This window comes from Rana temporaria, chromosome 8, assembly GCF_905171775.1.
Source record: "Rana temporaria chromosome 8, aRanTem1.1, whole genome shotgun sequence".
NCBI classification, from domain to species: Eukaryota; Metazoa; Chordata; class Amphibia; order Anura; family Ranidae; genus Rana; species Rana temporaria.
The window spans coordinates 40,846,219-40,862,920 of NC_053496.1; the positions used below are offsets into that span (position 1 = coordinate 40,846,219).

The window sequence follows — 16,702 nt, forward strand, 5'->3', positions numbered from 1 at the left end:
TGTTTGTATATTAAAAGCCAGCAGCTACACTTTTTGTAACTGCTGACTTTTAATAAGCTTGCAAACGAGTGGAACTCTGCATTGATGCATAGAATGCATTAAGGTAAAAAAACCTGTATTTAAAACCACTTTTATATATATAAAATGTTATATCAAAGTGTGAGGGTATATTAACCGCTTGCTGACTGCCTCACGTATGAGAACGTCGGAAGAGGGGTTCTTCTGTGCCGGATCATGTACCTAGTAGAAAAAAAATGTTTACTATCCAAAGTTAAAACTACAAGGGCAGAAGATTTGATAGATGGAAAGTTGAAAAAATGTACTGAAGGTCCGCTTTAAAGTGATTTAAAAGGCTTCGGGCCGGATTCAGCAAGAATTTACGCCGGCGTATCTATAGATACGCCGCGTAAATTCAAAGCTGCGCCGGCGTATCTTCTTTCTGTATTCAGAAAGCAAGATACGCCGAAATTAGGCTAAGATCCGACTGGCGTAAGTCTCTTACGCCGTCGTATCTTAGGGTGCATATTTACGCTGGCCGCTAGGTGGCGCTTCCGTCGTTTTCGGCGTAGAATATGCAAATGACCTAGATACGCCGATTCACAAACGTACGTGCGCCCGGCGGAATTTTTTTACATCGTTTACGTAAGGCTTTTTCGGCGTAACGTTGCTCCTGCTTCTATGAGGCGTACGCAATGTTGAGTATGGACGTCGTTTCCGCGCCGAATTTTTAATTTTTTACGTCGTTTGGTTAATTTGTTCGTGAATAGGGCTGGACGTAATTTATGTTCACGTCGAAAGCAATGACGATTTGCCAACGTCATTTGGAGCATGCGCACTGGGATACGTCCACGGACAGCGCATGCGCCGTTCGTTAAAAACGTCACAAACGTGGGGTCACTACTATTTTCAGCGCAAGTTCTATGTGAATACACAACTTGCTGCTCAAACTTACGGCGGTGTAGTGTATCTGAGATCTGCTACGCTACGCCCGCCTAAAGAATCTACCCCTTCCTTTTTTTTATACATATTATACTCACCTGCTCTGTGCAATGGCATTGCACAGAGCGGCCCCGATCCTCCTCTTCAGTGGCCCCCCTCCAGCACTCCTCCTCTTTTTTGTGCACCACCATAGGAAGCTGCTTCCTATGAGGGTGCAACTGCAGGCTGTGCAAGTAGCTCAGTCCCGCCCCGCCCCCTGCTCACTCCTCACATTATCTGATTGACAGCAGCATAAGCCAATGGCTCCATGTTCTGTGGGAAGAGGGAGAGAGCAGCGCTGGCTGCAGATGGGATCGATATAGGACTCAGGTAAGTATAGGGGGGGTGAGTGGGCAATACACATTGAGACATTTTTTCCCCATTATTCAGGGAACGCTTTAGAACCACTTTAATTGAGAAGAGGTGCTTTAATAATTCATTCATTCCGGTATGCCTTTTCAATTCTCTATTATATGGAATGTCATAGTGATGGGAAGGTCTGATGCTGCCAGCTGTAGCATGCCCAGAGGTCTTTTCTGTACCTTTCACTTGTTTTCTCATTGTGAATCATTTCATTTTAAAGTATGACACTGTTTCCGATGACAAACACTTTGCTGGCACATTTACAGAACCATATAAAAAAAAAAAACATTTTTTTCTGCATTAAATACCAGTTCACAAAGTAAATGAGTTTTATTCTGTTTTATTCTTTTCTAGTCTATTTTTATGTATTCTATTTTATTTTTTGTTTCCTATTCTATTCTTGTATTTTCTATTCTTTTCTGTTTTATTCTATTCCATTATTTTCTATTATTTCCTTTTATGTTCTATTCTATTCTGTTTTATTCTATTTCTTTTTTTCCTATTCTATTCCTTTTTTTCTGTTCTATTTCATTTCTATAATTCTATTCTTTTATTTTCTGCTCAATTATTTTGGGCCAGATTCACAGAAAAAGTACGCCGGAGTATCTACTGATACTCCGGCGTACTTTCAAATTTGCCGCGTCGTATCTTTATTTGTAATTCACAAAAAAGATACGACGGCTTTTGGCTAAGATCCGACAGGCGTATGGCTTTGTACGCCTTCGGATCCTAGATGTAATTTTCCGGCGGCCGCTGGGTGGAGTTTGCGTGAAGTATGGCCGTCGTTCCCGCGTCGAATTTCAATTTTTTTTTTTTTGCGTAAGACGTCCGGGAATACGAAAGTACGTTACGCACGTCGCCGTTCAAAAAACACGTCAGGGCGCCGTAATTTCGCGCAAAGCACGTCGGGAAATTTTCACACGGAGCATGCGCAGAACGTTCAGCGCGGGAACGCGCCTAATTTAAATGGTACACGCCCCATTTGAATTAGGCGGGCTTGCGCCGGACGACTTTACGTTACACCACCGTAAGTTTACACGCAAGTGCTTGGTGAATCAGGCACTTGCGCTGAAAACTTGCGGCGGTGTAACGTAAAGACGATATGTTACGCCACCGCAGATATCTGTGAATCTGGCCCTTTATTTTTATCTGTTTTATTCTATAAACCAGCCTAAGTGGGAATTGTCAAATTACTTCACTTTAATACCTTACTGTATTCAGCCCTCAAAATTTCCACTCGCCTACTAGCATTTGGCGAGTGGATTTAAGCTGGGGGCGAGTGATGACAGGGATGCATGACCAATCTCCCTCCAATCTGTGCCTACTAGCTTCTTTAATATGGTTTGGGCCCTGGGCAAACATTTTTTTTGGGCCCCCCTCCAGCTTATTTTGGGCCTGGCTGGTTCACATGTATGTTTTGGCGGTCCTCATTTGTGCAGGCACAGCAGCCCATTGATTTGAATGGGCCGCCATGCCTTCGTTTCCTGCAGAAAAAAGGTGCATTCAGCATTTTAAAAATACAGTTGCCTTGAAATCCATTCTGCTTTTGCACCATGCTACTTACCTGCAGTTCTTGCACACACAAACGCACTGTGTTTTTAAAAGCGTGACCTAAACGTCTAAAAATGCAGCAAGTTTGACAGTGCGGGAACTGCAGATAAGTCACAGCAGACAGCAGAATGGACAGACAGTGCTGTATTTCAGTGCTTGATGGGCATAAGCTTGCCGTGTGCGCAGCCTATTACATGAGGCATGCGCTTTTCTTTGCAGGAAACGCAGGCATGGCGGCCCATTCAAATGAATGGGCTGCTGTGCCTGCGCAAATGTGGGCCGCCAAAACACGTACATGTGAACCAGCCAGGCCCAAAATAAGCCCATCAAGCAGTTAAATACAGACAGTAATGTCATGTACTCTGAGGCTTTACTCAGCCTGGACTGCAGGTCTGGTCTGTGATTTAAAAAGTTCCTCTATTTTACACATGGCATGGCATGGGGTCCCATGGTGCTAAAGCAGAATGGACAGACGGTGCTGTGACCCCATGCCATGCCATGTGTAAAATAGAGGAACTTTCTAAAACACTGACCAGACCTGCAGTGAATCATCAAATATTATAAAGACTTTGAGCACACTCTACAGAAAACTTCAATTTACAATATAGATTAGCAAACAGTGACATACCTTGAGGAGCAGGACATGAAGAAGTCGGCCTCAGGAAGAGCAAACTGGGGATGTTATAAAATCACATTCTAATTCACTTTTATATGCAAGCAGCACCCAGTGGCAGGAAGGGAGAAGTGCGCGTCTAAAGGGAAGCCAGGGGTGCTGTACATTTTAAAACACTGGGAAGGGAAGCAGTACTGTCACTGGCTGTGTGCCGCTGATGATTTTCAGCCTGATTTGTGGGCAGCACAGGGGCTTAACGGGAGGCAGGGCTGCCATCAGGAATTATGGGGCCATTTACACAGCTTCAGGCATGGGCCCCCTGGAGCAGAGATCCGGGATGGGGGGTGCTGCCGCCTAAATTGAGAAGCAGGGGGGGGCTGCCGCAAATTTAGAAGCGGGGGGCCCTTTACAAAAAAAGAAATAAAGAAAGAAATAAAGAAAAATATATATAAAAAAAGGGGTGTAGCCATCCGGGGCCCTGGGGACCTCTGGGCCCTTTAATAAAAAGAAAAAAAGAAATAAAAAATATATATAAAAAATATATTTTAAAAAGGGGGTTGCCATCTGGGGCCCTGGGGACCTCTGGGCCCTTTAATATTTTTGTTTTAATAAAAATAAATTACAAAAAAAAGGGGGTTGCCATCCGGGACCTCTGGGCCCTTTAATAAAAAATATATATAAAGAAACATTTATAAAAAAAAAGGGGGGGTTGCCATCCAGGGCCCTGGGGACCCATGGGCCCTTAAATAAAAAAATAAAAAAATATATAAACAAAAATAAAAAAATAAACATTTATAAAAAAGATAAAGGGTGTTTGCCACATGGGGACCTCTGAGCCCTTTAATAATAAAAAAAAAAAAATATATATATATATATATATATATATATATATATATATAAAAAGAAAAAAAAGAAATAAAATATATAAAAAAAAATGTTTTTTATTAAAAAAAAGGGGGGTTGCCATCCGGGGCCCTGGGGACCTCTGGGTCCTATAATAATAATAATAAACATTTATATTTATATATATATATATATATATATATATATATATATATATATATATATATATATATATATATATATAAAGATTTTTTTTTATAAAAAAAGGGGGGTTGTCATCCGGGGCCCTGGGGAACTATGGGTCCCTGGGGACCCCCAGACCTCTAAAAAAAAAATTGTCCCTTTAATAAAAAATAAAAAAAATATATATTAAAAAATTGTCCCTTTAATAAAAATATATAATTTTTGTTTTTTATTTTAAAAAAAATAAAAAAAAGGGGGGTTGCCATCTGGGGCCCTGGGGTCCTCCGGACCCCTAAAAAAAAATTTTTTTTTTTTTTCAAAGGGGGTTGCTTTGGGCCCCCAACAGTGACAGGGCCCAGGGCACCTGCCCCATTTGCCCTGCGGTAAAGACGGCCCTGCCTACACTTAGAGTCTCGTGAGATTGGCGGCCGAAGAGGAAAGGTGCATGCTCTGGAAAAGTAGTCTGGTGAGCCGCGCACAGGCAGAGCAGTACACAGGTGCTCTCCTTACAATTCTCTTTAAACCATGGAACAGTATGACCTCTCTGAGCCTGCCCCCCTCCCCCGGGCCCCGACCAATGTAGTTGGAGAGCAGAAAGTAATGAGTGAGGTGGAGGATTGCAAAAATTACCACTCCAGCGCTCACTGAAAGTTGCCCTGACATGAGAGCGGCAGCCTTCTAGTTTGTGCAGTTTTCTTCTCCTTGTGCTCTATGTAAGTGTCCAACAGTTTAGCCTGAGCACTGTGAACAGACTGGTCTCAATGTGTGCTGTGCGCTGTCAGTGTGCGCTGTGCTATGGTGTCAATGGCTGTGCAGTTGTGTGGATCTCAGCGCTGGATTGTACTCCCTCCCGCTGTGCTGCAGCTCCTCTCCTCTCTGCCAGCCTGAATAAAAGGGGGAAGTGGGGACATGCAAGCGTGGAGCCACACACACAGGCTCCTGATGATGAGATGAATGGGAGAGAGAGAGAGGATGGATGGGAGTTGCAGAGGAGACAGCAAGAGAATGGGGAAGAGACCCAGTTCTAGTGCCCTGTCCCTCTGGTCTGCCCCCAGTGCCCTGTCCCTCTGGTCTGCCCCCAGTGCCCTGTCCCTCTGGTCTGCCCCCAGTGCCCTGTCCCATTTTGTTAAAGTTGTTGTTGGTAATATTTAATTTTGTAACTTGATTCTGCATAAAACACTGTCATTCCATGAGATAATCTACGAGGGCGTGTTTACGGGTGCAATTAGGCGCAGGGCAGTATATGAATTAGGTGGGGCAACTGGTGGCGAGTAACCCTTGAGGCCTGGCTAGTAGCTCAGGACTTGAAATTTTGAGCCCTGCTGTATTCATTGCAATATGTTTCTATTTCAAATTAGAATTCATTTTCATTTTCGAATTCAAACTATTTGTTTTGTTATAATTTATTTCAGATTCGTTGAAATCCGTTACTATTGAGATTAGGAAATTCGGATACATCCAGATCTCCGAACAACTAAAATGTTGTCTCAATTTTCGTCTGAAACCTAATGAATGAACAGAGTGGGCCATGGACACTCAGGCAGGGGAGAAGGGGCTAGATCAGGGGTCTCCAAACTTTCTAAACAAAGGGCCAGTTCACGGTCCTTCAGACTTTAGGGGGGCCAGACAAGGGCCATTGGGAGTAAAAAATGTCCAGTGGGAGTAAATAATACCATATCTTTGTTGACAGTGGAAGGACTAGTGCCCCATTGTTGGTGTTAATGGAAAGAATTGATGGTGACAGTTGGAGGAATAGTGCCCCATTGATGTCAGCAACAAGAATTATGCCCCATTTAAATTGGATGGAATAGTGCCCCAAGGGCCGCATTAAGGCAAGCAAAGGGCCACATCCGGCCCCAGGGCCGCAGTTTGGAGACCCCCTTTTTTCTGTTGAAAAGCCTGTGGCGTGCAAAACACAACCCAAAAACTCCACCCGGTGCAGGGAAAAATGTGCACACACATAAAGAGTGACATCACAAAAAACTGCGACGGGTGCAAACGTCAGTGGTCCTCCGAAGAGGACCCGTCTCTGATCCCCCGGGGCGTTAGGCTCCTGACAGGGACTAGAGTAACTGTGGTCCATACAGCCGAAGCCATATGGACCCATCTTGGTCCAAGCAGCCGAAGCCACAAGGACCCAACATCCTCAGAGGGACTGCCGAAACAGAACCCTCCTCGGTGAGGCTCCCCCGAAGGGAGACCCCATGACAGCCGGTGAACCTAACCAGAAGGCCGAGTCTACCAACTCCCAAGACTTTCAGAGACCGGCCCGAGGACCAGCACCCTACTCGCCACACATAAAGTGCAAGCACCAACAAAAAGAGTGACAAACAAAACAACACACGGGGAAAAATAATAAAAGAAAGTGGGGAAAAGGAAGATGGGAGAGTGAGGAAAGTGACCAATGTGAAATACATTGGCCGGCCCTCCGGCCAGGAAAGAAAAATTCCACTGGTCCTAGCCAAAAGGCCCGGCCCAAGCGGCAGGTGTGAAAAGTGTGTTGTGGAGATCAGTGACCTGAAGGTGCCCCACGATGAGTGCCCCTCAAACACTCGTGCAATGTATGGCACCCCTGGACTGCCACTCCAGGGGCACAATCTCCACGGGCTTTTCAACGGTCCCTAGCCCCCGGTCCGGACCGGCAGCACCCTTCCCAGCCAGGAAGGTGGGAGAAGAGGTCGGGGAGAGCCTACTGATGCAGACTCCACCCACAACCCCTAACTCTCCCACCTAATCACATTCTGGAAGTACTACCCGCTCCTTCCCGGTTAAAGGAGAAGCAAGGGTTCCCTCCAGAACAACTGACTGGGGCAGATACCACCAAATCCAGGCCAACGGCCAGGGACCCGGCCTCTTGGCTTCGACCTCATGCCTCTCTGTCCACATCAGAAGGCTTCCACCTCCACACCAACAGGCTTAGCGTCCGCCGACTGCCATCCCTTTCCCCCTGCCACAGGGTACCGGGGACAGTCAGCTTAGCACCACCTATTGGCAACTGATAAGAACAGATACTACACTTGATCTTAGCCAAAAGGCCGAGGAGACCCCTGGGTTAGATGATGCTGGCTGTCCTCTAGCCAGGAAATGAGGCAGGTTCTAACTGACTTGCTGTGCCTTCTAATGCACACAGTGAGAAGCTCACAGTGTGCAACGGAATCAGAGTAAGCAATTTCAGCACAGGAGAGGGTAGCCTCAGAGGCGGCTATAGGCCTTAAAAAAAAAAAAAATAATAATTCAAGGAAATAAAAATAGCTGCAGAAAGTTGCACGGATCTATCACACAGTGATTAAGCAGTGACAAATTAGACGGCCGCGAGGCCCCTGTGAGCGCGAGGCCTTAGGCGACCACCTAATTTGCCTAATTAAAGAGCCGCATCTAGGTAGCCTGTACAACTGTATAGGCTCCTCTCCTGTACTAAAAATAGCTTGCTGTGATTCCACTGCACACTGTAAGCTTTTTACGGTGTGCATTAGAAGGGAAGACCAGAGTTTCACTTTAACGATGCAGTAAAGAATACAGAGCTGCGTTTCCTGTGTCTGGAGTTCCGCTTTCCCCACCGTGGTGTTTGCAGCACCTTGCTCCCTGCGTGCAGCATTGTGTACTTTCTGTCTCAATAGCGATCCCGGTAATTATTAGTTCACGGAAAGTAAAGTCGATAAAAGGAATATATGAATAAAACATGAAGCCGAGGACTTGGGTGGCGGAAACGTGGAATTAAAACAAAAAAGCAAATTATCCCCTGCTTGGCTGGATCTCAAAAAACACAAAATTTACACTATGTTTGGCGGTTGCTCTTTAATTGCCGACATAAAAACGTCCCGCTGATCACAAAGGCCAACGCGCTCTTCTGGAAATTTAGAAATACGTTTCTTTCACGGAATAAGGGGAATTACGCTGCGTCCGGGGGCTGGGTAGAGCAGTAATTATGGTGTAGCGGTATTTAGTAGCGGAGTATTAATAGATGCTACCCACACAGGGCTCAGGACGGGGGTCTTTGTCTCCTACAGGAAATCCCAGAGAGCCCGACAGGAAGTGGGCAGCTGACTTCACGCCTGTCAATCCGAGATACCGCGCCGCATAACACGCGCGGGCCTTCAATCAGCTTTATCAAGTTGGTGGCTTCCGTCCAAAATTATTATTATTGTTTTAGGTCTATATTGTGCTTGTTAAGGGATTTTCCATTTGCGGCGGCAGTGCTTGTGGGTGGATGATAAACGGTGGGGGTTCGTCCTGGTTGGGCCCCCCGCTGATCAGATCTATTGTGTGTCTGAAAAAGCTTTGTCTCTTCAGGCTTGGAGCAGCTCGGGTCTTGGAAAATGAATGAAATTCTATCAAGATATTTCCAGAGACACTTTGCAGCTTATTTCATGTAGAACTAAACTCGCTCAGTCAACATTAATTATTTCTAATCCTTATATTACATTATATTATATTGTACCTATATCATATTATTGTCATGGTCTTACCTCTCTCCTGTCTCCTTCGTTTGACATGTGCTGGCGGCCATCTTGGTTTCTAGGTCTCTTGTAGCCTCCCACCCTGCGGCTCCTCCTTCCCACTGGGAGGAGCTGGATACCTGGCTCACATATATAGGAGGTCTGTGACTTCAGTTCCTTGCTTGGTCCTCCTGTGTGCACATGCTTCTAAGACTGCTGCTGCTTCTGGTTCTGATCCTGGCTTCGTCTGACTTCTCTGCTGGTTCCTGATCCTGGCCTCGTCTGACTTCCCTGCTGGTTCCTGATCCTGGCTTCGTCTGACTTCCCTGCTGGTTCCTGATCCTGGCTTCGTCTGACTACCCTTCTGGTTCCTGACCTCTGGTTTCACCATCCGTTGGACTTTTGCTTTACAGCTTGATTTTCAATAAAGCCTTCTTATTTTCACTTACCTCTTGTTGTACGTCTGGTTCATGGTTCCGTAACATTAGGACCAAGCCATGAATTTTGACGGTACAGAGCCATCCTCGCTACCCACGCTGGTTGCCAGAATTGATCAGCTGGAGTCCCTGTTGGGTCAGTTCGCCGTGGCGTTGCAAACCCTGCTTGAACGCACGGCTCATTTCGCTCCCGTTGCCGATGGGTCGGTCGTCGCTCCTGGGCCCGCTCCTACGGCCGATCCGACTGTTGCGCCAGAGTCTACCTCGACACCTGTTGTTGCGCCTGCGGTGTTTCGGGGTATGTCCGGTTCTGCCCCCCTTCCACAGCGATTTGGGGGAGAGCCAACTCAGTGCCGAGGTTTCCTTAACCAAGTGGGCATTTATTTTGAGTTGCTGCCACATGCCTTTCCCACTGAGAGATCAAAGGTGGGGTTCTTGATCTCGCTGCTCTCGGACAAGGCCTTGGCCTGGGCCAGTCCTTTATGGGAGAACAACAATCCGGTGGTTGCCGAGTTTTCCGGTTTTGTTGCTTCTCTTCGGAAGGTATTCGATGTGCCGGCTCGCGCCGCCTCTGCTGCGAAGCTCCTTATGTCCGTCAGACAGGGTTCACGATCCGTAGCCGAATACGCCATTGAGTTTCGTACCCTGGCAGCAGAGGTAGGTTGGAATAATGAGGCCCTGGTCGCTGCTTTCTCTCATGGTCTCTCGGATGCCTTGAAGGATGAGGTTGCAGCTAAGGACCTACCAGTGGAGCTCGAGGCTCTAATTTCTTTCCTGATTTTGATTGACACCAGACTCAGGGAGAGACCTTCCTTTAAGGTGAGCCTGCGGAGGCCTCCTAACAGTTTGGCGCCTACGTTTGCTGTCCCACCCGTGCCTCCCTCTCCTCCCACGCCTCCTGGTGTTGACTTGTCTGGGGGTGAACCCTCGCAGCTGGGGTTTGCTCGCTTGTCCGAGGGGGAGAGGGTACTCCGGAGACGCGAGGGCCGATGCATGTACTGTGGTCTCGATGGGCATTTTCGGTTGGCATGTCCGAACCGTCCGGGAAACGCTCGCACCTGAGATCCTGTCGGGGGCAGATCTTGGGTGGAGTCTCCTCGTCCCCGGTTTCCCGTGTTGATAAACCACTGATCACTGTTGTCCTCTCCTGGGTCGGGGGCTCGGTGACGACCCAGGCGTTGGTGGACTCTGGTGCTGGTGGTTTTTTCATTGATAGTGAGTTCGCTGCCGCCAATTCCATTCCTCTACAGGCTCGAGGTTCCCCGCTGGCTCTAGAGGCGATAGACGGCAGACCCCTCCAACCGTCACACGTAACTCATGAGACCCTTCCAGTGGGGGTAGCCATTGGTGCCGCTCACAGAGAGTCGGTCTGCTTCCAAGTTATTTCGTCTCCACACTACTCGGTGGTCTTGGGGTACCCCTGGCTCCAGAAGCATAATCCGACTTTTGACTGGAGATCGGCCGAGATCCTCTCATGGTCACCACAGTGTGGGGCTAAGTGCATCCATGGGCCTGTCAAGTTGCTGTGTACTTCCTCGGACTCTCTGTTGCCTCCTGAATACGAGGAGTACCGGGATGTATTCGATAAGGTACGCGCAGTTGCCCTACCTCCGCACCGCCCATATGATTGTGCCATTGAGTTACAACCTGGTGCCGTTCCTCCTCGCGGCAAGGTCTATCCACTGTCGGTTGCGGAGAATGAGGCCATGGAGGAGTACGTGATGGAGGTGCTGTCCCGTGGTCACATTCGCAAATCCTCGTCCCCGGCAGGGGCTGGATTTTTCTTTGTGAAAAAGAAGGGCGGTGAGTTGAGGCCTTGCATCGATTACAGGGGTCTCAATCGCATCACGATCAAGAACGCTTACCCGATACCCTTGATTTCCGAGCTGTTCGATCGCCTTAAAGGGGCCACGGTCTTTACCAAACTCGACCTGAGGGCGGCATATAACCTGGTAAGGATCAAGGCGGGCGATGAGTGGAAGACCACCTTTAACACCAGGACCGGTCATTATGAATCCTTGGTTATGCCCTTTGGGTTGTGCAATGCGCCCGCAGTTTTTCAGGAATTCATCAACGATGTTTTCCGTGACCTGTTGCAGCAGTGTGTGGTGGTCTATTTGGATGACATCTTGGTATATTCTGAATCCAGGGAGGCCCACATTCTGGATGTCAAACGAGTGTTGCAACGGTTACGAGAGAACAAGCTGTTCGGTAAGCTTGAGAAATGCGAATTTCACCGATCCCAGGTAACCTTCCTAGGTTACATCATTTCCGCTGAGGGGTTCTCCATGGATCCTGAGAAGGTTTCGGCTGTCTTGCAGTGGCCTCAGCCCAGTGGTCTTCGTTCCTTGCAGCGTTTTTTGGGCTTCGCCAATTATTATCGGAAGTTCATCAGGGACTTCTCCATGCTGGCCAAGCCTCTCACGGATCTGACCAGGAAGGGCAGTAATTCCCAGGTCTGGCCGCTCGAGGCCATCAGGGCTTTTGAGGCCCTAAAATCCGCCTTTGTGTCAGCTCCGATTCTGTCTCATCCCAACCCTGGGTTGCCCTTTGTCCTCGAGGTGGACGCGTCCGAGACGGGAGTAGGCGCCCTTCTGTCTCAGCGCAGGACACCAGAGGGTCCGCTGCTTCCTTGTGGGTTTTACTCCCGGAAACTGTCACCCGCGGAGTGCAACTATCAGATTGGTGACAGGGAGTTATTGGCCATAGTGCAGGCTCTCAAAGAGTGGAGGCACTTGCTCGAGGGCTCGGTGGTTCCGGTTCTCATCCTGACGGACCACAAGAATCTGACCTACCTTTCTGAGGCCAAGAGATTGACACCACGTCAGGCCAGATGGGCTCTGTTCTTGTCACGTTTTAATTACGTGGTCTCCTACCTACCTGGTTCCAAGAACATCAGGGCGGATGCCTTATCACGGCAGTACTCCGAGCTGTCCAGGGAGGAATCTATACCGACTTCGGTCATACCTCCGAATCAGATCCTGGCCGCCATTCGCACCAGCCTGACCTCTCCTCTTGGTGAGCAGATTTTGGCGGCTCAGTCTGGTGCTCCCTCTGGGACACCCAACGGCAGATGTTTTGTGCCTGAGGAGTTGCGCACTCGGTTGTTGCGAACCTACCATAACTCCAAGACCGCGGGGCATCCTGGTAAGAATCAGCTGTCCTGGGCTGTTTCACGTCTGTTCTGGTGGCCTTTCCTACGTTCCGACATCGCCGCATATGTAGCGGCATGCTCCGTTTGTGCCCAAAGTAAGTCCCCTCGGCACCTTCCGTTGGGCCTGCTGCAACCCATAGCCACCGGGGAGCGCCCATGGTCACACCTGGGGATGGATTTCATTGTGGACCTCCCTGCATCCCGAGGCCATACGGTCATTCTCATGATTGTGGATCGGTTTTCCAAGATGTGCCACTGTGTTCCTCTCAAGAAGTTACCCTCTGCACAAGAGTTGGCCACGATTTTTGCCCGGGAGGTCTTCCGGTTGCACGGTTTGCCCAAAGAGATAGTGTCGGATCGGGGGAGTCAGTTTGTGTCCAGGTTCTGGCGCGCCTTTTGCTCCCAGTTGGGGATTCATCTCTCCTTCTCCTCGGCCTACCACCCTCAGTCCAATGGGGCCGCAGAACGATCCAATCAGGCCTTGGAGCAATTCCTTCGTTGCTATGTCTCCGATCACCAGGACAATTGGGTTGACCTCCTGCCTTGGGCTGAGTTTGCCAGGAACACGGCTGTGAACTCTTCCTCTGGGACGTCTCCCTTCATGGCCAATTATGGGTTCCAACCTGCCGTGTTACCGGAGGCATTCTCTCCCCAGGATATTCCGGCTGTGGAGGATCACCTTTCTGCTCTACGTGCTTCTTGGGTACGGATCCAGAGGTCCCTTGAGGTCTCTGCGCAGCGCCAGAAACTCCAGGCTGATCGCAGACGAGCGCCTGCTCCTTCCTACCAAGTCGGAGACCGTGTATGGTTGTCCACCCGCAACCTCAACCTTCGAGTGCCCACTCCCAAGCTGGCTCCTCGCTTTGTTGGTCCCTTCCGAGTGCTTCGCAGGGTAAACCCGGTAGCCTATGCCCTTGCGCTTCCACCTGGCATGCGGATCTCCAACGTGTTTCATGTCTCCCTGTTGAAGCCACTGGTGTGCAATCGCTTCACTTCCTCGGTTCCTCGGCCTCGTCCGGTCCAAGTGGGCAATCACGAGGAGTATGAGGTGAGCAATATCCTGGACTCACGCCTGGTCCGCGGTCGGGTGCAGTTTTTGGTCCACTGGCGTGGTTATGGTCCTGAGGAGCGTTCCTGGGTTCCCTCCGCAGATGTCCATGCTCCTGCCTTGCTCCGAGCCTTCCACGCACGCTTCCCTCAGAAACCGTTTTTTGCACCGCGGAGGAGGGGCCCTTGAGGGGGAGGTACTGTCATGGTCTTACCTCTCTCCTGTCTCCTTCGTTTGACATGTGCTGGCGGCCATCTTGGTTTCTAGGTCTCTTGTAGCCTCCCACCCTGCGGCTCCTCCTTCCCACTGGGAGGAGCTGGATACCTGGCTCACATATATAGGAGGTCTGTGACTTCAGTTCCTTGCTTGGTCCTCCTGTGTGCACATGCTTCTAAGACTGCTGCTGCTTCTGGTTCTGATCCTGGCTTCGTCTGACTTCTCTGCTGGTTCCTGATCCTGGCCTCGTCTGACTTCCCTGCTGGTTCCTGATCCTGGCTTCGTCTGACTTCCCTGCTGGTTCCTGATCCTGGCTTCGTCTGACTACCCTTCTGGTTCCTGACCTCTGGTTTCACCATCCGTTGGACTTTTGCTTTACAGCTTGATTTTCAATAAAGCCTTCTTATTTTCACTTACCTCTTGTTGTACGTCTGGTTCATGGTTCCGTAACAATTATATTATATTTTACCTATATCATATCATATTATATTATACCTGTATCATATTATATTATATTATATTATACCTGTATCATATTATATTATATTTTACCTATATCATATCATATTATATTGTACCTGTATCATATCATATTATATTGTACATGTATTATATTATATTATACCTGTATCATATTATATTATATTATATTATACCTGTATCATATTATATTATATCTGTATCATATTATATTATACCTGTATCAAATGATATTATATTGTACCTGTAGTATATTATATAGTACCTGTATCATATTATATTGTACCTGTATTATATTATATTATACCTGTATCATATTATATTATATTATACCTGTATCATATTATATTATATTATACCTGTATCATATTATATTATATCTGTATCAAATGATATTATATTGTACCTGTAGTATATTATATAGTACCTGTATCATATTATATTGTACCTGTATCATATTATATTATATTATACCTGTATCATATTATATTATATTATACCTGTATCATATTATATTATATCTGTATCAAATGATATTATATTGTACCTGTATTATATTATATAGTACCTGTATCATATTATATTGTACCTGTATTATATTTTACCTGTATCCTGTATCATATTATATGATATATTATACCTGTATTATATTATATTATATTGTAATCGTATCATATTATATTATTATATATTGTACCTGTATCATATTATATTATACTATATTATACCTGTATTATATTATACCTGTATAATATTATATTATATTACGTCATACGATACCTGTATCATATTATATTATACTATATTATACCTGAAATAAGTTATATTATTCTGTACCCGTATCATATTATATATTATATTGACCTGTATCATATTATATTATATTGTACCTGTATCATATTATATTATACCTGTATTATATTATAGCTGTATAATATTATATTATATTACGTCATACGATACATGTATCATATTATATTATACTATATTATACCTGAATTAAGTTATATTATATTGTACCCGTATTATATTATATTATATTGTACCTGTATCATATTATTTTATATTATATTGTACCTGTATCATATTATATTATACTTTACCTGTATCATATTATACTATATTATACCTGTATTTTATTATATTATATTGTACCCGTATTATATTATATTATATTATATTGTACCTGTATCATATTATAGTACACCTGTATCATATTATACTATATTATACCTGTATCATATTATATTATACCTGTATCATATGATACCTGTATCATATCATATTATACTTCTATCACATTTTGTTATATTATATTATTGACTTCAGCTCCTGAATATCTCACCCCCTTTATGACCAGGCCTTTTTTGCTATGCTGCACTGCGCTATTATAACTGGTAATTGTTCGGTCATGAAACACTGTACTCAAACAAAATATATTTCATTTTTTGCACACAAATAGAGCTTTCTTTTGGCGGCATTTGATCGCCACTGGGTTCTTTTTTCATTTAAAAATTAAAAACCGCTCTTTCATTTTTTTGCTGCTATAAAACATATCCAAAAAAAAAAAACCTGTTAAAAAAAAAATTCTTCCTAAATTTTGGTCAAAATGTATTCTGCTACATGTTTTTGCTAAAAAAAAAAAAAAAATATACCAATAAGTGTACTTATATTGATTGGTTTGCTTGAGAGTTATAGAGCCTACAAACTATGGTATATACTGTATATATACTGGATAAAAAAAAAAATCATACTACTAATGGTGGTGTCAGCGACTTATAATAACTTACTAATGACACTGGCTGGGAAGAGGTTAACATCTAGGGCAAGCAAGGGGTTACATATGTGCTATAATATGTGTACAGTGTGCTATTTTTACAAATTGATCTCTAAGCTTCTCATCCCTGCTTCACAGGGATAAGAAACAGGGATTATTCCCTGTGAACAGAGCTCTGTGTTGAATTTCGAGAGAGCTTTGGGCTATGATTGTACACAGCCAATTAGTGCGCGCCTGATACCCGGAAGTAGGCCGTGACGTACGGGTACATTGATTTACCTACAGCGCCTGCCCATCCGCAGTACATTGCGGGCGGTCGTTATGTGGTTATATTATATTTACTTGTTATTTATATTATTTTATTTAAAATTTTAGATACTTCCTGGTTTTTGACCTAGGCTAAAATGATGTCATACACCTCAGGGGTCCTCAGAAGGAGAGGAGGGGTTTTCTAAGCTCAGCACACCCGCCTGCCTACATGCCTGAGCTAAGAGCAAATGGATTCCAGGAAGTAAATGCTACATGCCCATACTCATGCCCATACTCTCAGCAAAAAAAAAAAAAAAAGCATGGAGGTATAAATAAATGGGTGGGTTGGATTGGGTTTGCGGTAAATTTTAAAA

At 45.7% G+C, this 16,702-nt stretch overlaps 1 pseudogene; it reads right to left on the reverse strand.

Annotated features, from left to right (window-relative positions):
- Window positions 1-7,447: 7,447 nt before the first annotated feature.
- LOC120912564 lies at window positions 7,448-7,578 on the reverse strand (annotated as a pseudogene).
- Between the last annotated feature and the right edge of the window lie 9,124 nt (window positions 7,579-16,702).